Genomic DNA, 21494 nt, shown 5'->3' on the forward strand with positions numbered 1-21494 from the left:
GGGCTCGTCCGGGATTTGAACCCGGGACCTCTCGCACCCTAAGCGAGAATCATACCCCTAGACCAACGAGCCACATAGTAATACTCGAATCTCCCCCCAGAAGTGCGTAAGAAATAGTCGCGCCACGGTTCTCCACTAAGAAATTTTTGGGTTTTTTGGAGAATCACTATTCTAAAAACTGTTCTCTTCTCCCCTACGGCTACTCTTCCGTTCACCTTGCACTCACTTCCCCACATGTCCCTCATGGTCCACAATACATTCACTATCGATCTCTCTGGAAAAAACACAAACGCACATTTCAATCTCCTGCTCCACTGACAAAGGGACCCTGGTGGACACTTTACATCCTTTCTCTTCCACTTACTTGCCCTGGAAACACGCTTAGCAAATTCTGATCTCTCGAATTGCTACGAGGGGACAAGAGCTATTGCTAGCAGCACCGACTCTTAGCTCCACAAGGACAGCTACAGGGTTCTTCCCAGTTATCTGAACCTCAACCTCACTCACTACCAAAAGTAACTCTTTAAGACCTTTCAAACTCTCCTTTAACACAGACTATGAAAAAAATGGGATGGTTCCAGAGCAAATGATACCTCGATCATGTCAATGTTCAAAGGACCGTTGTTTTTGAATTAATGGACCAAATTAACATATTTCTACCTCCTTATTTCTCATTTCCTTCCTGCCTAAGCCTCTATCATTCTTTGGGACCCGGCTATCCTCCTGGGATGATTTCAGTGTGTCACTTTTAGATCGGTGTCTGGTTTTCTATATCTCGAGTAGCTAAGGGCTCATCCTGGCCACTTCAGGAGACAGAAAGACAAAAGGGCTCCAGAGTCAGACAGATGTAGACAGGAATTTGACCAATGGGATTCCTGTCTACGCTTGTCCACTTTAGTACAGATTATAGATCATAGATCTAAGTCAAAAGCTGGCATCGAGTTCAACTCAGCTTTTTTCTGTACAGATGAGAAAACGGAGGCTTAGGTAGTTAGGAGGCTAAGGCATCTTACTTATTTCTTCATCCCTCACGCTAACAAGCCAACTAGTTTTAACTCCCAAATCAACTTCTGTTTCTCTCTCTGGCCCTGTTAGTCTCTTTGTGCTCACCACAAAGTTCGTAGTAACTTGAGTTTTTCCAAAGGCAAAACAATCCACGTTAATTTTGCAGCTTCAGTATCGGATTGGGTGCTTTCTTTTAAGAACAAGAATAATTCCTAACAATTTACATAACTTTTAAAGGTTTGTAAAGCACATTATAAATATTATATTGTTAGACTCTCACTGAAACCCAGGAAGGTATTTGCTTTTATGATTTCCATTTTACAAACAAGGAAACTGAAGCAGAGGTTACATAAGTAGAATATCCCAATTAGTATGTGTCTGAAATTGAACTAGAACTTAGGCCTTGCAGAGTTCCTCTTTCATTGTTTTATCTGAACACAATTGAGCTTTTTTTTTTCAGCCCACTTCTGATTGCAGAGTTTGACAGAGTGGAACCCACACCAAATACAATTATGAAGCCCTACTCTTCGTATTTTTCCGAGATTCATGGGGCCATGGATTCCCTTTGAGATTAGGGAAGGGAATGGCACACCTCCACCACCCCCACCACCCTCACTATCCCCTCCAAGTTCATAGATACTCACTATAGAACCCGCAAAGCCTGAAATAACAGGTTGATTTTTAATAAGAACACTGAAAAATTGAGTATTCCTGGAAAGCTGCTTTAGGAAGGGTACCATCTGTGGGCTCCATAGCTCAGGGGTTAGAGCACTGGTCTTGTAAACCAGGGGTCGCGAGTTCAAATCTCGCTGGGGCCTTCTACTTTTAAATTTTTGTTTCACTTTCACATCATTCCCTGGGTACTAGAAGTCAGCCTCCAGCTTTCTCTAGTATAATTACAGTTTTGGGGGATAAAGCTTTTTTGTTTTTCATAGCTGAAATAGAGTAGGGTTGGTAGTATCTGAATACCCTTGTTGAAGAACATATCTGGAGTGTCTTCGCTTTCGATTATATTCGATAAACATTTATAATTTATAATTTACCTAATGAATCCTACTTTCTCGATCCTCATTCTCCTTATCTTTCTGAAGCCTCTGAAACTGTGAAGCCTTGATATTCTACTTGATTCTCTTAGGTTTTCCGAACACTACTCTCTCCTGATTTTCCTCCCATTTGACTACTCTTTTGTCTGCTTTGGTTGAATAGGCAGCTGTTGGGTTTCCCTGCCTCTAGGTTCTGCCCAAATCAATACATCTTCCACTCAGCCACTTAAGTGATTAGTCCCAAAGATAAATTCAGATCTTGTCAACGCGCCACCCACCCCGAATAAATTCCAGCGGCTTCTTATTGCTTCCAAAGTCCAATGCAGAGTCCTCTTGATGAGGTCTTTCAATGATTGTTGTGGTTATCAGAAGAATTGAGAAAAAATTCATCCCTTAAAGAGGAAAGGTTCTGATAGTGGAGATTTATTTAATTCCTTGGTCCTACCCTCTAAAGGTGATCTAGACAGAAATCCAAGTTATGAAAAGACCCTGAGGCTAAAATTTCCCTATGAAGCAATTTATGAAGCCAGTTTCACTGCTACGTTGCTTTAGGTCAGTCTGCCTCGGCCTTCTGCCTAGTGGTGTCTTTCCCCTTCCCCTGCCCCTTCCCCCATGCCACTTGGTATCTCCCCTAACTTCAAATGCTTCCCATTTCTCCTTACAACTAACTCTTTGGGGATGCTAAATCCCTTTCAGGATTTATCCTGCGAGCTAAGAACGTGCCCCTTTCTACTGGGTAATTGTGAGCTCCACTGAGGAACTTGTCTTTCATATGCTCTCCCATCCCTATTTAACATTTACCATTCCCGGCGTCTATTTTATTCCTTCATTTTGTCTGTAACTATTCCCCTAAATAAATCTACCTTTTGCCAAAGAGAATGACTACTGTGAATATGTCACATGACTAAACTCAACTTTTGGTGCTTGCCTGAGATCACACCCAGAAAGGAAAGAAAATGTTAAAAGAGAAGTAAATTATGGAAAGAAACCGGAGCGAGGCGAGGAAGGAACTGGGCACATGAATGGAGATTGAAAGAAAGGCGCTGGGAAGGAAGGAAAGTGACCGAGGCCCGGTTGTGCAATGGTTCCCAGTGTTTTCCAGGAGAGTTGAAGGCGACGGAAAGAAGGTGGTGGGAGGTGGTTGGGCGGTGGATGGCGCTGCGGAAATAGGAAGTGAGCTGATATTTGGAGGGAGAAAGGAAAAGAGACGTCATCGGAACGAAGAGGGTGGTGAGCGTTTGGAGTTCGGCTGGGAGCAGATGGAAAACATGCTCTTAAGCCGGGTATCCCAAAGGGCACAATTTTCTGCATTTAAAAGAGGACCAAAAAGAGATAGGGCACCAACCAGTCTCCCGCCTTTAAAATAAGATGCCAGGGGGGCAGTTAGCGTGCACCCTTCGATAGCTCAGTTGGTAGAGCGGAGGACTGTAGTGATGCTTGTCTCTAGTTATCCTTAGGTCGCTGGTTCGACTCCGGCTCGAAGGAAGTGCTCCACCTTTTGGACCACTTGGACTGCTTCTCGGGAAGTCCTCCTCTCCTCTACAAAAGCACCTATGATCAACGCTCAACAGGTCCTCGCTAGCTCCAGGAACCCTTGGAAGAAAAACAGCTGGCATCCCTTTGCCTTTTGTCTTTCTATAGGAGGGAAATAACCCACAAACGCCAACCGACCCTTTCGTCACGCTCCCCTAAAAGACTAACGAACCTTTGCACTGAACTGAAAACTAATTGCTTTGTTCAAGCTTATCGAAGGCTCCTGAAGTCAGTCTTGCACAAGATGCAGGACTGGCCCTCGTGCAACGAGGCCGCTTTGAGAAAGATGGGGCATCTTTCTGGATTCTGAATTCTCTCTGGAGAATGATCATTTTTCGTCCTAGCCTTCGACATGTACGTATATGCACGCCTAATCTATACTTTGGTAGGAGTCAGCACCAAGACTATGTCCTGGAGAGCGCTTATGTTGCCTGTTCCTAGGAGATTCCATTTTTGAGGTAGACCGAGTTGGGGTCTGTAGCCGAGAACTCGGCACGTGTAAGAAAGAAATGCACAAATATCTGTGAAGAAAGGGAGTTTGAGAGGGAAGACATAAGAAAGGAAGGATTGAAAGAAGAAGGTCAAGGAAGAATGAAGTGGAGGCAGGGATGGTGTCTGTGGGTTTCCAGAAAAATTGAAAGAACCTAGGTACAGGACTGTCATTTCCTTCACTTTTCAAGTAGCCCGTGTGGGGCAACTTTTCTCATTCCCCCTTCGATAGCTCAGCTGGTAGAGCGGAGGACTGTAGTGGTTGAGCCCGTAGTCATCCTTAGGTCGCTGGTTCGATTCCGGCTCGAAGGAGGTGTGGGAACCTATTTTGAGCTTTCACTCATCCACCGCCCCATAGGCCACCCCAAAGTCTCTCCACAGAATAGGAAAAGAGGGGCAGTCGCCACTGACCCAGGGAATTCTGTCCACCTAGCCTCCCCAGAGGCAAATCTTGTAGACCGGTGGAGTCCTTTTTGGGTACAGTGGGTCGATTGCTCTCATTCTTACTGCTCCCTGCTCCTGTTTTTTATTTTTATTTTTTATTTTATTTCTCAATTCAGTAGCGTTGTTTTTCAAGAAGAAGGAAGCGTCAGCGATCTTGAGGAAGATCAGAACAAGTCAAGTCCAAAGTACCACAAAGTGGATTGCGGGAACTTGGAAACAGGAAGACAACACTAATGAAAACATTTGAGATGATGGCCCTGAGTGACTCAATTGAAACTTGATGAATTTCTTGTATAGATAGCTGATGCGGGAGAGAAGGAATTTGGAATACAAAATGGTTTTAAATAAATGCTAAAAAATAAATGAACTGACTAATTTTTTTTTTTTAAATGATGAATCTTTGAAGGAGAAATGATGTCCTCTGGGGAGTGGAAGGTTTCAGCAAGAATTGCAGTAGTAAGCTGAGTTCTACCCTAGTCTAGGCGTTTTCTGTATTGTCAGTGTTGCAAGTCCAGAAAAAGGCTCTGAACTTTCCTTTGTCCTTATTCATCCTTCTTAACTTGAAAAGGGCTAATGACATCTTGATGTTTTGTATCAAGGTACAATGTGTTTGTTTGCCTGTGGTCTATCAGTCCTTGGGAAAATACAGTCTACTTAACTAGCTTTATTTGGTAAGCACCACCAAATTCAAGGAGAATTCCACTATCCAAGTTTTAGGGTTTTAGAAACAAAGGGGAGGACAGAGAGGTGACACATAAAACGAGAAGTTATGGCATATGAATGTAACGGAATTATTGTTATTCTTGTTCTTCTATATGAAATGACGAGCAGGCTGATTTCAGAAAAGCTTGAAGACTTACATGAACTGATGGTGAGTGAAGTGAATAAAACCAAGAGAATATTGTACAAAGCAACAAAATTTTGTGATGATCAAGTGTGATGGACTTGGCTCTTTTCAACAGCAAGGTTATTCAAGACAATTCCAATAGACGTGATGGAAAGGGTCATCCTCATCCAGAGAGAAATCTGTGGAGACTAAATGTGAATCAAAGCATACTATTTTCACCTTTTGTTGTTGTTATTGTTATTTGTTTCCCTGGTTTTTTTTTTTTTTTTTAACCCTTTCTTCTGTTTTTCTCCCTTTGATTTGATTTTTCTTGCTCATCGACAAGTGTTGAAAAACATTTAGAGAAATTGTTATATAGGGGAAGGAGAAAAGAGGGAAGGTGAGAGAAAAAATTGGAACATGAGGTTTTGCAAGAGTAAATGGTAAAAAAAAAAAAAAAAAAAAAAGAAACACTATATTTGGATGTATATTGAAAAATAGAAGACTATTATAGTTATTATTTAAAGAAAGAGACTCATGTCATCAAACTCCCAAGAAATTATTTTACAGAGCTAGAAAAAAATAACAAAGTTCAACTGGAAAAACAAAAGGTGAAGAATTTCAAGGGAATTAACGAAAAAAAAAAAAGCCACTGAAGGTAGCCCAGCTATGCCAGACCTAAAACTATATTATAAAGCAGCAGTCATCAAAAACCATTTGGTACTGGCTAAGAAATAGACTAGGTGAGTAGTCGAATAGGCTAGGTTCACAGGACAAAATAGTCAATAATCTAGTGTTTGACAACCCAAAGACCCAGGTTTTGGGTTAAGAACTCATTATATACGATGACCAATTCTGATGGACTTGACTTTTCAGACAATGAGATGAGTGAGACCAGTTCCAATGATCTTGTTTGTGATAAAGAGAGTCATCTACACCCAGGGAGAGGACTGTGGGAACTGAGGGTGGACCACAACATAGCATTTTCACTCTTTTTGTTGTTCTCTTGCATATTGTTTTCTTTTTCATCTGATTTTTATTGTGCAGCAAGATAGCTATATTAATATGTATACATATATAGGATTTAACATATATTTCAATATATTCAACATATATTGGATTACTTGCCATCTAGGGGAGAAGGAAGGAAGGAAGGGAGGGAGGGAGAGAGGGAGGGAGGAAGAGAGAGAGAGAGAGGGAAGGAAGAAGGAAGGAAAGGAGGGAGGAAGGAAGGAAAACTCATAAGTCTTTTTCCGAATTCCAGATCCTGTTTAATTTTTTTCGGTAACTAAGAACGTCTGAAGACTGGAGGGTCTTCTGGAAGGGTGTCTGAATACGGTTAGTGGAGTAGCTGAAGAAATTTCCGGTTATAGTATTCGTGAAAAGAAAAGCTGGGCTCGTCCGGGATTTGAACCCGGGACCTCTCGCACCCAAAGCGAGAATCATACCCCTAGACCAACGAGCCCCACCGGTTGATAAGCCCTTTCCTCCACAGCCTTTGGGAAGATCCATAATTTAGCATTCTTGGGGAATTTTCCGTCATATAGATTTTCTCAAAACGTTTTCTCTTCTTCTTTTTCCATCATTCTTCCGTCTAACTTAACTCACCTTCCACATCTTCAGCACTCGCCACCATCGCTCTTTTTCTGAAAAAGACACAAACGCGTACTCCAAACTTCTACAGGACAGGCAGAGATTCCCTGATTACTTTCTACAACCTTTCCGTCCTGTTCAGTGCCTCCCCTGGAAACAGGCGTTTACTAAATCTGGCATCTCCAACTGTTATAAAGGGAGAAGAACATCTCCTGCTTCCATCCTTAATCCAATAAACATAGTCAATCTTACACGCTTTCCCTCCAGCTATCCTATCTCAACTTCCCTCCCGAAGATTATTAGACAACTCTCAGGACTGTTTTTCATTCTCTCCATTAACATAGAGATTAACGTAAATATTACAGATTTAAAATCTACTGAAACCTCTCCCATTTTGACCTCTGTTTCTTCAAATAGTGAATCAGGCTCCAGCTTCTTGTTTGTTACTCAGCTCCCTCTTTTTGTCTCCCTCTTCCCATCCATCCAACTTGCCTAAACCCCCATTCATTCTCTGCTACTTCCTATTCCGGATGATTTCAGTCTGTCACCTTAAGTCAATGTGCGTCCTTTTGATTCGTGGGTAGTCTACAGGATTACCCTGGAGGTTTAAGGAGATCCCAAGGCTCAGGGATTGCAGAAGAGGGTTCCCACGTCAGCCAAACTGGTCAATGGGACTCCTGTGCACACTTGTTCACACTAATCTAGGATCATAAATCTGGATCGAGGGTTCATAGGGACTTTTGCAAACACTTACACATACTAGATCAATAAATCTCGTGATAGTAAATAGTTGTGTGATACTAGTTGTGTGATCCTGGGTCCTGATTTAACCCCCCTGAGTCTCATTTCTTCATCGGTAAAATGGGGACAATAATAATTGTGAGGTGGGTATCATTGTTATTACAATACCGACGTATTTACTTTTAGAGTCATTGTTGCCTTCGTTTTAACGATAAAGAAACAGACTCAGAGGAGTTGTCAGCTCAGCACCGTATCAGCTAATATCGCGGGCAACATTCCAAGCAATGTCTCCATGACTGCAAGTCCGATATTCTTTCTATTATTCAACTAAGGATCCAGTTTGATGAACAAGACAATGGAATGGGAAATTCACTCTATCCGTCCTCCAAAAAGTCTTGGGATTCTTCTAAAGTTTAGTTCCTAGTTCCTGGAAGAATTGAACAGAAACTTCCGTCAAATCTTGCAGTACTCTGTGCATTTCCTACCTCTTTTAGGCACTATTATAGCCAGAAGACTCTATTTTGTGTTGTGACATTGTAAACATGAATGTTTGTGACTAACTGAGAGGGAGTACTTGGGAACAGAGAGCAATTACTTGATGAGAACTATTCTACTCTTAGCTTTATAACCTGGATGTGTTCCTGCAGATCTTGTTTTTCTACCTTATAAAGAAAGAGTCCTTTCTGCTATTAAATGAGCTGAATAATCCCTACTCTTTTTTTGTTGTTGATAGACTGACAGAAAAGAGCACTTCACTTCTTGGAGGGGCGGGAGTGGGAGGTGAGGAGAAGGGGAAAGAGACACAAGTTCATTACACTTAACTTAATATTTTAGAAAACAAAAATCTTAGCCATCCCAGCGTTGTCATCTGCATCTTCGATTCGCAGCTTTCTGCACGCATCTGAATTCATTCTGTTGTTGATTAAAATAATGTACATTAAAAAAATTTTAATTAAAATAAAATTAAAAATAATGTACATTACAGAATCAGAGACAGATACCTGGGACATTCCCTCAAAACAAGATATGATAATTCCTGTTTTCCAAATGGCAAGAAGAGTTGAGGGAACTATAGAATTATTCTTCTTGGAAGAGTACATGTTTATTCAATTCTCCCCAGAGCCTTGAGCTGCATTCCTTCCAAGACTACAGAAGGTAATGGCGAATGGACAAGTGGCAAGGGTCAATTTATTGTCCTTCAAGATTCAGTTGCCTCTGGGGAGCTAGGTAGACAGACTTCACGGTCCAGTCACAATTGCCTCTTATTCTTTGGAGAGGCAGGATGACTACGGGGTTGTGGATGAGTGAAAGCTCAAAATAGGTTCCCACACCTCCTTCGAGCCGGAATCGAACCAGCGACCTAAGGATGACTACGGGCTCAACCACTACAGTCCTCCGCTCTACCAGCTGAGCTATCGAAGGGGGAATGAGAAAAGTTGCCCCACACGGGCTACTTGAAAAGTGAAGGAAATGACAGTCCTGTACCTAGGTTCTTTCAATTTTTCTGGAAACCCACAGACACCATCCCTGCCTCCACTTCATTCTTCCTTGACCTTCTTCTTTCAATCCTTCCTTTCTTATGTCTTCCCTCTCAAACTCCCTTTCTTCACAGATATTTGTGCATTTCTTTCTTACACGTGCCGAGTTCTCGGCTACAGACCCCAACTCGGTCTACCTCAAAAATGGAATCTCCTAGGAACAGGCAACATAAGCGCTCTCCAGGACATAGTCTTGGTGCTGACTCCTACCAAAGTATAGATTAGGCGTGCATATACGTACATGTCGAAGGCTAGGACGAAAAATGATCATTCTCCAGAGAGAATTCAGAATCCAGAAAGATGCCCCATCTTTCTCAAAGCGGCCTCGTTGCACGAGGGCCAGTCCTGCATCTTGTGCAAGACTGACTTCAGGAGCCTTCGATAAGCTTGAACAAAGCAATTAGTTTTCAGTTCAGTGCAAAGGTTCGTTAGTCTTTTAGGGGAGCGTGACGAAAGGGTCGGTTGGCGTTTGTGGGTTATTTCCCTCCTATAGAAAGACAAAAGGCAAAGGGATGCCAGCTGTTTTTCTTCCAAGGGTTCCTGGAGCTAGCGAGGACCTGTTGAGCGTTGATCATAGGTGCTTTTGTAGAGGAGAGGAGGACTTCCCGAGAAGCAGTCCAAGTGGTCCAAAAGGTGGAGCACTTCCTTCGAGCCGGAGTCGAACCAGCGACCTAAGGATAACTAGAGACAAGCATCACTACAGTCCTCCGCTCTACCAACTGAGCTATCGAAGGGTGCACGCTAACTGCCCCCCTGGCATCTTATTTTAAAGGCGGGAGACTGGTTGGTGCCCTATCTCTTTTTGGTCCTCTTTTAAATGCAGAAAATTGTGCCCTTTGGGATACCCGGCTTAAGAGCATGTTTTCCATCTGCTCCCAGCCGAACTCCAAACGCTCACCACCCTCTTCGTTCCGATGACGTCTCTTTTCCTTTCTCCCTCCAAATATCAGCTCACTTCCTATTTCCGCAGCGCCATCCACCGCCCAACCACCTCCCACCACCTTCTTTCCGTCGCCTTCAACTCTCCTGGAAAACACTGGGAACCATTGCACAACCGGGCCTCGGTCACTTTCCTTCCTTCCCAGCGCCTTTCTTTCAATCTCCATTCATGTGCCCAGTTCCTTCCTCGCCTCGCTCCGGTTTCTTTCCATAATTTACTTCTCTTTTAACACTTTCTTTCCTTTCTTGGGTGTGATCTCAGGATCACACCCAAAGTCTCAGGGGACTATAGGTGTCCAGAAAGAACCTATAGATGCTGGATGTCACAAGAGCAGAATTATTTGCTGCAAAGGAGAGGGAGACATTACAATCGAGGGGCGAGCACGGTTTCGTTTTTTGTCTTTTTATACCCAGCGCCAACATGGGATCTGGCACCTATTAGCACAAGACAGTCACCTTAAAGATGCTGTCAAATGAATGAACCAGCAAACTAACGAGGAGCGAACGAAGACATGGATAAACGCCCCTCTCAATAGCTGCTGGGCCATGTGCAAAGTCAAAAAAGTGATCCAGGGCCTATGTGTATTCCAGTCCCTAAACTTTTAGCATCTCCCCGAAGGACTCCTTTTGAGAACACTCAGGTTTCTGTATCTTAAAAAGTTAACTTTCTTCTTCGTACGTGTAATAGGTTGAATATGTGCTACATATTCTAGTTAAACCTTTATCCTGTCCTCCGCTGGTCAACTTAGGGAGCCTAGGACAGTAAACAAATATTGGCTGGGTGAGAGAGGTGGGAACTTTTGACTTCTGAATCACTTTCCCTTGAAAGAATGCTGTAATTATGGGAGCGAGATGGACCTGGGATTTCATTGCTGTAGGGGAACTCCAGGATTAGAAAATTCCCTTTCATGCAGTATTCGCTGCGACTTGGGGTTTTACAATATTGTTGTATTTGATGCCGCTCTATGCTTTTGATATTCTCACTCTTGAGTTTTCTTTGTGTCGTTTGCACAATAGTTAGAACTGTTGGGAATGAAGTCAGTTAAAACTTGAATTCAAATTCTGCTTGAGATTGCATCTTGAGATAGCTATGTGAAGATAGCTATGTGACCTTGAGCAAATCACTTGTCTGACAGCATTTTGTCAATTGTAAAATGGAGATAATACCACCTACTTTCCAGAGTTACTGTCAGAGTCAATTGTCCTTAACCACAGAGTAGCTTGTGCCTGCCACAGAGCTGGGGCTTAACAAATGTGTTTCCTCTCCTCTATAATCATATTTCTCAACCTGGATCTGGGATGGTTCACAACATCAGGTCTCTGAAATCACTCATATTCTGAGTCTCCACTGGTCACTAAAATTTTGGAGGAAGTTAACTAATGAGAGTAAACGAAACTTACCCTGAACACATATCAAGTAAAGTTATGTTTCAATTTAAAAAACAAAATCATAGAGGCATAGTGAATTCAATTCAACTTGATAACAGGAGATGAGAAGAAAGTTCTGAATAATTTTAATAGTTTTTTTTTTTTACTAGCTCTATATTTGGGTATGAAGAAAATGCAAAACTTTATTAAGCTTTTGTGTTTCTCCTTAATCTGTTTTCTGTTCCTACCATTATAACAAAATCCCGTGTGAGGAGACAGAACTTGCCCACTTTGACCCTTGCTTTCCAAGACTGGACTTATAGTGCTCATGCCTTTCACTGGAAATATGTGTTAATAGGAAAAGTTCCTGTCAGGGACCTTATTTATGTCTGAGAAAAGATCCCTGGACCAGAAACCTGAGGAAAACAAAGGAGAGCAAATGACTTGAAGAATGGGTCTTAACAATGAGGACAAGTTCAATGCTCAAGTTGATTTACCAGTGATCCGGAGAAATGGAAAAGAAGGACGGGAAGAAAAAAAGAGGGAGAGACTAAAGCAACTCAAACTATAAGTCATTTCAACCCCTAAACTTTTAGCATCTCCTCAAATGACTCCTTTTGCACACATTCCGGTTTCTAGATCCTAGGAGAAAAAAAACCTTCATATTGCTTTGGAGGAGGGGAGAGACAGAAACCACAGTCCCATACAGATAGAAAGTCCCTTGGGTGCAGCATGCTTCTGGAGAGGGAATATGTGCTTCCAAGGAAGTGCCTCCCAGGGAGGCAGCAATCGTTCCTGGGAAGGGGAGATCTACCTCCAAGTAGCCTTCTGAGAGAAGGATACTTAAGTCCAGATCTTGTTGGCCATTTGGAACTGGTAGATTTTTTTGTTGAAGTTAAGGGAACTAGGGGAATTTTTGAGGTACAAGGGTACAAGAGGAAAGACAAATAGGCAATTGACAAGATAATCTTGGACACATGTATTAATCTTAAAATTTTTAACTTAATATCTTTTCTGCCCAGTCTTATAACAGTGATTTCCATGCATCAATTTCCTTTAAGGGGAGAATGTCAGTTGTTTCAAGACTAACAAGCTTCCCCACCAATTGGAGAATGGCTGAATAAATTGTGGTATATGAATATTATGGAATATTATTGTTCTGCAAGAAATTACCAGCAGGATGATTTCAGAAAGGCCTGAAAAGACTTACATGAACTGATGCTGAGTGAAATGAACAGGACCAAAAGATAATTATATACTTCAACAACAATACTATATGATGATCAATTCTGATAGACCTGGCCACTAATAGAGCAGTAATGAACTGAACCGGCTACACCCATTGAAAGAAAGAACTGTGGGAGATGACTATGAACCACTTCATAGAATTCCCAATCCCTCTATTTTTGTCCCCCTGCATTTGTGATTTCCTTCACAGGCTAATTGTACAATATTTCAAAGTCCAATTCTTTTTGTACAGCAAAATAACTGTACAGACAAGTAAATGTATATTGTATTTAACTTATACTTTCAGACATTTAACATGTATTGGTCAACCTGCCATCTGGGGGAAGGGGAAGGGAGAAGGGGGGGGAAAGTTGGAACAAAAGGTTTTGCAATTGTAAATGCTGAACAATTACCCATGTATATATCTTGTAAATATAAAGTTATTTTTTTAAAAAGACAGCCATAAGAGCTTATTTGACAATTCTCAATATATATTTTTGAAAGGGTCCTATTCTGTTTTAACTTAATGTCAAGCTATGTGTGTGAACTCTCTGATGTTTCTATATTACATTATTTTATTTACAGATTTTGCTAAAAAGGTTATGCAAACAGATGGTTAGATTTAGAAAGCTTTGCCTTATGAAGTAAAATGAAACTGTCCATATGAATCTGCAGACTTTTGTGCCAATATTTTACCTTTACCATATGGATTCAAGTATTTATGGAAGGAGAAATTATGTTTAGTTTCATACTTTACAAAGAATATTTGATTATTTGTCTATATTAATTCTTGTGTTATTAGAAAATGGAAGAACAAGAGTCTCTGTCAAATGAACAATTAAAAAGTATAACTTTTTAAGATTCCTAGGCAAAAAAAAAAAAAAAAAGACTAACAAGCTTTATAACATTATACATGGGGCATTTACTTTCCCATTAAATGAGAAGGATAGATAGTAACATAGAACAAATGAATGTGAACTTGAACAGACTTTGAGAGATAGTAGAGGATAGAAGGGCTTATTGTCCATGTAGTCATAAAAAGTTTGATATACCTGAATGACTGAACAACAACAAAATTTAAAGAACAATTAATTCTGATACTATAAACTATTGAAAAAATAAGCAAGTAAGGAGGTCTAGCAAATTTCTTTTACAACAGAAAGTGCTGATATTTAAACCAGGAAGAAAAAAAACAAAGAAAACTATAAACTTAATTTCCCTAATAAACATTGAGGCAAAAAAAATTTTTTTTTAAACCTAACTAAATACTAGCAAGGAGATGACACTAATATATTAGAAAGATCATATATAATGACAAGATGGGATTTATACTAGGAATATAGGAATGGTTCTATATTCGGAATAGAACCAGCATAGCTGAACTTATCAATAACAAGACAAACAAAAATCATATGATTATCTCAATAGATATTTAAAAAAAAAAAAGGTTTTTGATGAAATACAACACTTATTCCTATTAAAAATACTGGAAAGCTTAGGAATAAGCCAAGCTTCCTTAAAAGGTTAAGTTGTATTTACCTAAAATCATCGTGTTTGCTGATGAAGCCTTCCCAGTAAGATCTGATGTGAAGTCACAATAGCCATTTTCACTACTATTCAATATCCTTCTAGAAATGCTGTCTACAATAAGAAGAAGGACAAAACTGAAGCAATTAGGATAGGCAGTAAGGAAACAAAACAATCATTCTTTGCAGACAATATGATGGCACACTGAAAGAATCCTAAAAAAGAACTTTAAAAATAGTTTAAATAATTAGCAACTTCAGCAAAACTGCATGACATAAAATAAATCCATATAAATCATCAGTATTGTATATACTACCAACAAAACCCAGTGGGAAGAATTTTTTTTTTAAATGCCATTTAAAATAACTGCAGATAATATAAATGTTTGGAAGTCTACCTGCCAAGACAAACCAAGAGCTACATGAACACAATTACAAAACACTTTTCACATAGTTGTAAACACTTAGAGAAATATTAATTATTACATATTAATATGATTACATGTTAATTGCTCATGAAATCGACTGTTAATATAATAAAATTACTATTCTACCTAAATTAATTTACTTCTTCAGTGCCACATGAAACTATCAAAAATGTTTTATAGAGCTAGAAAAAAATAATAAAATACATCTGAAACAACAAAAGGTCAAGAATATTAAGTGAATCAATAGGAAAAAATATGGAGAAAGGTGACCTAGAGATATCAGGTCTCAAACTGTTTATAAAACAGTAATCATCAAAACAATTTGAAACTGTCTAAGATTTAAAGTGGTGCATCAGTGGAATAGATTAGACTACAAAACATAATAATAGATGACTATAGCAATCTAGTCTTTGATAAACCCAAAGATCTATGATTTTGAGACAAGAAATCATGATCTGGCAAAACTTGCTGGGAATTTGGCAGAAATTAAGCATAGACTGGAACCCCACATTGTATACTAAGATAAGATTAAAATGGGTACATATTTAGATATAAAAGATAATAAAATGGGCAAATTATGGGAGCAATGACTATTTTACCTGTCAAATTTATGGATAAGGGAAGAGTTTTTGACCAAACAAGAGACAGAGAACATTACAGGATGCTAAATGGAGAATTTTGATTACATCAAACAAATATTTTTGGCACAAGCAAAACCAATACAGCCAAAATTAGAAGGAATGCAAGAAACTGGGGGTGGGGGATTTTATAGCAAGTTTCTCTGACAAATTTATTATTTCTCAAATACATAGAGATTTTATACTTCAACAACAATACTATATGATGATCAATTCTGATGGACCTGGCCACCAACAGAGCAGTAATGAATTAAATTAGCTACACCCATCGAAAGAACTCTGGGAGATGACTATGAACCACTACATAGAATTCCCAATCCCTCTATTTTTGTCCCCCTACATTTGTGATTTCCTTCACAGGTTAATTGTACAATATTTCAAAGTCTGATTCTTTTTGTACAACAAAATAACTGTTTGGGCATGCATACATATATTGTATTTAATTTGTACTTTAACTTATTTAACATGTATTGGTCAACCTGCCATCTGGGGGAAAGGGTGGGGAGAAGGAGGGGAAAAGTTGGAACAAAAGGTTTTGCAATTGTCAATGCTGAAAAATTATCCATGCATATATCTTGTAAATAAAAAGCTATAATTAAAAAAAATATAAGGGGGAAAAAAGAGTATGAATCAATTGACCATTGGATATGAAAAGGCAGTTTTCAGAAGAAGAAATAGCTTTCTTTCATCATATAAAATTCACTAAATCACTGTTGATTAAAAAACTGTAAATTAAGACAAAATTTTTTTGTTTGTTTTAGGTACTACCTCATGCCTAGTAGATTGGCTAACATAACAGAAAGGAAAATGACAAATGTTGGAGGGGATGTGGGAAAATAGAGACATTGACAAATTGTTCACAGAGTTATGAATGGATCCAACCAATTATGGAGAATAATTTGAAGCTATGCCCAAAGGATTAAAAAGCTGTGTGTGTCATATTGACCAAGTCTGTATCCCAAAGAGATAGAAGAGAAAGGAAAAGGACCTATATGCATAAATATTTACAATTATTTTTGTGTGTGTTAGCAAAGAATTAGAAATTGAGGTAATATCCATCAATTGAAGAATCGTTGAACAAGTTGTGGTATATGATTGTGATAGAATATTATCATGCTAAAGATGAGCTAGAAAGGAAAACCTAAAAAGACTTACATGAACCGATGCAAAATGAAATGAGCAGAACCAGGAGAACATTGTACATAATAATAGTAATAAGGTGATCAACGGGGGAATGACCAATGATCTAAGACAATTCTGAAGGACTTATGATGAAAAATGCCATCCACCTCCAGAAAAATGACTGATGGAGTCATTTTCTTTTGCAATATGGCTAATATGGAAATGTTTTGCATGACTAAACATGTATAAGCTATAGCAAATTGACTTTTCAAAGAGAGGGAGAAGAGGAAACTAGGAAGAGTATTTGGAACTTAATTTTTTAAAAAATGCTAAAAGCTTCTGTTTATGTGTAATTTAGAATAAAATAAAAAACGACTTGGAATTTAAAAAAAAAAAAAAAAAAGGAGTTCAGACCAAAAAAAAAAATTTTTTTAAAGACATAAAAGAAGCTGGTAATTTCAGAGAAAAATCCTTGAGTAAAATATCATTAATAAAAGTTAGTTGACCAAGATATACAAAGAATTGGAAAGAGGGCAGGGGAAACAGTAATTAATAGATAAGTTGTCGAAAAATAAGGAAAATAAAAAAAGACAATTTTCAAGAGCAAATTTTAAAGTGTAAGTGTCGATGAGAAACTATACTTCAAAGCGTCAATAGTAATAGAAATGTAATTAAAAAAAAAACCACAAAAAAACAACATTTGGCCTTTTATATAGAAATCTTGGTTGATCGGACCAGTAGGAGCTCAGAATGCTCTGCCACAGGTCGGACACAAATAGTCCTTCCTAAAGAACATTTGGGATGGGCTCTTTAACTTTACGAATCTCTCGTTTCTCCTGAAATAATTCGATTCTGCTTTGCTCATAGAGCATAGAATCTTCTCTAATGATAGAATTCAGTCCTTTGCAACAGCTCCTCGTTAGTATAGTGGTTAGTATCCCCGCCTGTCACGCGGGAGACCGGGGTTCAATTCCCCGACGGGGAGATAGTGAACTTTTCTTGTTTTTTATTCTAGCAATCCCATTATCGTGCACACACTAAACCCAAAGGCAAAGGCAAAAAAATAAAGTTCCAAAATATACCAAAATAATTATAGTAATCCACTTTTTTGTGAATTCCAATATTACACAATGACTAGTATATTTCTCTTTAATCTAGTTGATAGAATCATAAAAAATAAGAGTCAGGTAAATTGCAGCAGATAATTGTGTCTCAGGGAACAATAAGGAAGAATTTATATTTTGTTCCCCTTTTATTTTGGGGTGAAGTAGTGCTTCAATTAAGATGAAAATTAAAGACAATTAACCAGTGATGAGCCAAGAACTTACCCTTGATGGTCCTCTAAAACAGTCTGATACATTCTCTAGAGAGTCATTCTGAGGATTGTGAGCTATACATACGACACCAGAAATGCTGTACATTGGGAGACAGGCATGAGGACATCAGTACAAGAGAAAGGATCCAGCAGTGACAGAGGTATGCTATCAGTGGTTAGACTTATTCACTAAGTATGAGTCTCTCTACCAGTAACGTGCCCCTTCTTCTCATTGATGCTCTGTGTAGTGATAAATTCTAGCTTGTTACCTTGGTGTCCCATGGTCCTGTGCCTTTCATTTCTCGGCAAAGTTTAGTCTTCTGAAGGATAAACCTTGTCACTTCCTTCAACAGATCCTACTATGTTTAAACTTCTTTGGACAGGTCCAGCTTAAAAAAATACTTCTATAAGGTAAAGCCCAACTAGGAAGGCATTACTCTGGATTGTCGAAGGCAAAATACAGGGAGATTATAAAGTCACTTCAAAAAGCGATTAAATCACCATTTTATTTCAGGTCTCGGGAAGAGATTTTCTTACAAGAGCAGTATAATTACATCGAGGTTGACTTGAAGGGAAGTGGGAATGATTTTACTTTCAAATAGGAAGTTTAAGTAAAAATGTCATAGTAGAAGGCCCCAGCGAGATTTGAACTCGCGACCCCTGGTTTACAAGACCAGTGCTCTAACCCCTGAGCTATGGAGCCCGCTCCTTGCGACTTTTCGGTAAAGTCTTTCAGGAATGTCACACTTTTTTGTGTTCTCTTATTCATTATTAAATATCCACCCGCTATCTCACAATTTACTTGGCTCTGCGGTGCAAGGAATACAAAGCTAGGTCTATTAGCTGGCTTCCTCGTACTCTGCAAAAAGAATCCACAGCCCGCTGGAGCTCGGAAAGCCAAGAAAAGTAACATTTCATAATTGAATTAGAAATCAACCAGGAATAGATTACGTTCATAAAGCTCACTTGGAAGGTTGATTAACCTTTTCATGTGACAGTCTCCATTGCATGATCTTAACTAGATTTCTTTTCCTCTCTTCACAGTGGCTTGTCTATATCCCTACCTCAGAATGTTTGCTAGGAAAGAGTTGGCCAGAGCTAGACAGACTTCTACATCCAGGACCAAGTGAACAAGTCCTGGAATTTTTTTGTTCCAAAAAGCAAATGTGAAAAGACAGGATCGTAGGATTACAGTTGAGTCATAGTGGGGTTTTATGTTACGGTCTTGTCAGCCAGACTCCAAAATTAGAGGCTGAAGGGGAAAATCCTGGTTGTTAGTAAATAGGTCAATGGAGTACTATTGAAAGTTGGGAAGACCCGAGTTTCAATTCAGCTTCAAACATTAACTGGTTGAGCAAGTGACTTTAACCTCTGTTTACCTTAATCTCCTCGTTTATAAAAAGGGATTAATAAAAACATCTCCTAGAATATGAAGATTTAATGATATATTTTAATGTGTCGCAAACCTTAAAAGTGCTATATAAATGCTAACAACTTTTTAAAAGGGAGTACTGGATATATTAACTAGACAACTGTTACTTCCGCATTGACTTTAGGCAATTCCAGGTTACCTTGATCTCTTTGATGGACAAAGAGATCCTGACAGATTTAGAGAAATACATAGAACTTGCTTAAGGGAGATGAAAAGCAGTGCAAGTGTGCAGCTCGGTGCGTGAAGAGGGGAAGCATTTTGGGCAGTTCATTTAACCAGTCTGGACCTCTGTTTTCTCTTATGTAAAGAGAGAGGAAAGGCTGAACCAGAAGGCGCTTGGGATCTCTGTCAGCTATGTATGTAAATCAATGATCCTAAAACCAGCGAGGACGAGTATAGACAAATAAAAGACAGGAGTCCCGTGGCTCAGCCAGAAAGACAGAATCCCCTAGTCCTGGCTCCCCTTACCGTTAGGGTGTCCTTGAGCTTCCGAATTGATCCACGCTCCTACGCCTTGATCTAGAAAACAGAACATTGGTTTAAGATTACATTAGGTATCAGAAAATGACTGAAAATTTAAGGAGGAAGAATGGGGAAGGACTAAAAGCCACAGATTGATTCACTGATTGAAAAAACAAAGATATCGTTTAACTTTGGATATGTCTGATTTCTGTTACTCTCTGGATTGAACTAAGTGGAAAATGTAGTGAGAATTATATAGTAAACTTTGGGAATGAAGAACAACCGCCCGAGCTGGGAGACGAAATTGCCTTGCCATTAAGCTATAGTTTTCCAACTTCAGCTGTAGTGATAGCTAAATTTGGAAAGAAAAAAATAAATCCCAGGTTATTCTTAAAAAAAAAAAAAAAAAAAAAAAAAAAAAAAAAGATAATGCTTTCCTAGTGTGTCTTGTTTGTTCTGTTTTCTTGCTTTTGGGTGGTGCTGTTATTTAGTTTTACAGAATATTTCAGTCATAGTGTGCAGCTTCAAATGGTGGTTTTCTTACACAAAACTGAGCTGATCTTTTACAAAGGCTGAGTTTTTACTTCCTCATATATCCCCATCATCAACTTGCAAATACTGCATACATGGTTTTAAAGACCGGATTGTTGTTACAAAAAAAAAAAAAAAAAAAAAAAAAAAAAAGACAGAAGCAAATTAGTAGCTATGGATGCTGCAATACGAAGAACTGCACTTAACTAATATTCTGGCCCCCATGGCTTTTGGTCAGATATTGACATTTGGCTCTCCAATGATTGGCTGTGAGTTCATTTCTGGATGGAATTTCGTGTCCCTGTGGGTAACATACTTCTTACTCTGAAAGGTTTACTTCGAAAACTCCAGCTCTGACTTTGAAAACTTCTCCAAAGTAGATGAAACAGAACTGAAGCAATTGAATTTACAGAAAGATAGTGAGTCAAAAGCCCAGGAGGGATCCCATCTGATAGATGAAAAAGATCCCACAAAGTATGAATTTGAGGATGAACAAGAGGTTGGCTGTGTTTACCAGATACCAGAGCCTCTCTGTGCTTTCCGTGAGGGATGGATCTCCTACTACAAATTCTTATACTATAAGGAGAACCTGCCAATCAATACTTCTGGCTGGCATGACCCTTCACTATTGACAATATCAGGAATTTTTTTTTAATTTTTATTTTATTTTATAATTATAACATTTTTTTGACAGTACATATGCATGGGTAATTTTTTACAACATTATCCCTTGCACTTACTTCTATTCAGATTTTTTCCCTTCCTCCCCCAACCCCCTCCCCCAGATGGCAAGCAGTCTTATATATGTTAAATATATTACAGTATATTCTAGATACAATATATGTGTGTAGAACCGAATTTTTTGTTGCACAGGAAGAATTGGATTCAGAAGGTAAAAATAACAGTTTACATTCATTTCCCAGTGTTCCTTTTCTGGATGTAGCTGGTTCTGTCCATCATTAATCAATTGGAATTGGATTAGCTCTTCTCTATGTTGAAGATTTCCACTTCCATCAGCATACATCCTCGCACAGTATCATTGTTGAAGTGTATAATGATCTTCTGGTTCTGCTCGTTTCACTCAGCATCAGTTGATGTAAGTCTCTCCAAGCCTCTCTGTATTTCTCCTGGTGGTCATTTCTTATAGAACAATAATATTCCATAACATTCATATACCATAGTTTACCCAACCATTCTCCAATTGATGGACATCCATTCATCTTCCAGCTTCTAGCCACTATGAAAAGGGCTGCCACGAACATTTTGGCACATACAGGACCCTTTCCCTTCTTTA

General features: G+C 39.0%; 9 non-coding genes across 9 annotated transcripts; 4 read left to right on the forward strand and 5 right to left on the reverse strand.

Annotated features, from left to right (window-relative positions):
- TRNAP-AGG (transfer RNA proline (anticodon AGG)) lies at nucleotides 1–72 on the reverse strand. Its single transcript has one exon. It is a non-coding gene; the product is annotated as a tRNA-Pro (tRNA).
- A 1678-nt stretch (nucleotides 73–1750) lies between these two features.
- On the forward strand, nucleotides 1751–1823 carry TRNAT-UGU (transfer RNA threonine (anticodon UGU)). The gene has a single exon. It is a non-coding gene; the product is annotated as a tRNA-Thr (tRNA).
- Nucleotides 1824–3442: 1619 nt separating this feature from the next.
- On the forward strand, nucleotides 3443–3533 carry TRNAY-GUA (transfer RNA tyrosine (anticodon GUA)). The gene is given in 2 exon segments: nucleotides 3443–3479; nucleotides 3498–3533. It is a non-coding gene; the product is annotated as a tRNA-Tyr (tRNA).
- A 759-nt stretch (nucleotides 3534–4292) lies between these two features.
- TRNAY-GUA (transfer RNA tyrosine (anticodon GUA)) lies at nucleotides 4293–4382 on the forward strand. Its single transcript is given in 2 exon segments — nucleotides 4293–4329; nucleotides 4347–4382. It is a non-coding gene; the product is annotated as a tRNA-Tyr (tRNA).
- A 2351-nt stretch (nucleotides 4383–6733) lies between these two features.
- On the reverse strand, nucleotides 6734–6805 carry TRNAP-UGG (transfer RNA proline (anticodon UGG)). Its single transcript has one exon. It is a non-coding gene; the product is annotated as a tRNA-Pro (tRNA).
- A 2201-nt stretch (nucleotides 6806–9006) lies between these two features.
- TRNAY-GUA (transfer RNA tyrosine (anticodon GUA)) lies at nucleotides 9007–9096 on the reverse strand. The gene is given in 2 exon segments: nucleotides 9007–9042; nucleotides 9060–9096. It is a non-coding gene; the product is annotated as a tRNA-Tyr (tRNA).
- A 759-nt stretch (nucleotides 9097–9855) lies between these two features.
- On the reverse strand, nucleotides 9856–9946 carry TRNAY-GUA (transfer RNA tyrosine (anticodon GUA)). The gene is given in 2 exon segments: nucleotides 9856–9891; nucleotides 9910–9946. It is a non-coding gene; the product is annotated as a tRNA-Tyr (tRNA).
- A 7427-nt stretch (nucleotides 9947–17373) lies between these two features.
- On the forward strand, nucleotides 17374–17445 carry TRNAD-GUC (transfer RNA aspartic acid (anticodon GUC)). The gene has a single exon. It is a non-coding gene; the product is annotated as a tRNA-Asp (tRNA).
- Nucleotides 17446–18405: 960 nt separating this feature from the next.
- On the reverse strand, nucleotides 18406–18478 carry TRNAT-UGU (transfer RNA threonine (anticodon UGU)). The gene has a single exon. It is a non-coding gene; the product is annotated as a tRNA-Thr (tRNA).
- Nucleotides 18479–21494: the final 3016 nt, after the last annotated feature.

Source organism: Sminthopsis crassicaudata, chromosome 2 (genome assembly GCF_048593235.1).
Source record: "Sminthopsis crassicaudata isolate SCR6 chromosome 2, ASM4859323v1, whole genome shotgun sequence".
In the NCBI taxonomy this organism is placed as follows: Eukaryota; Metazoa; Chordata; class Mammalia; order Dasyuromorphia; family Dasyuridae; genus Sminthopsis; species Sminthopsis crassicaudata.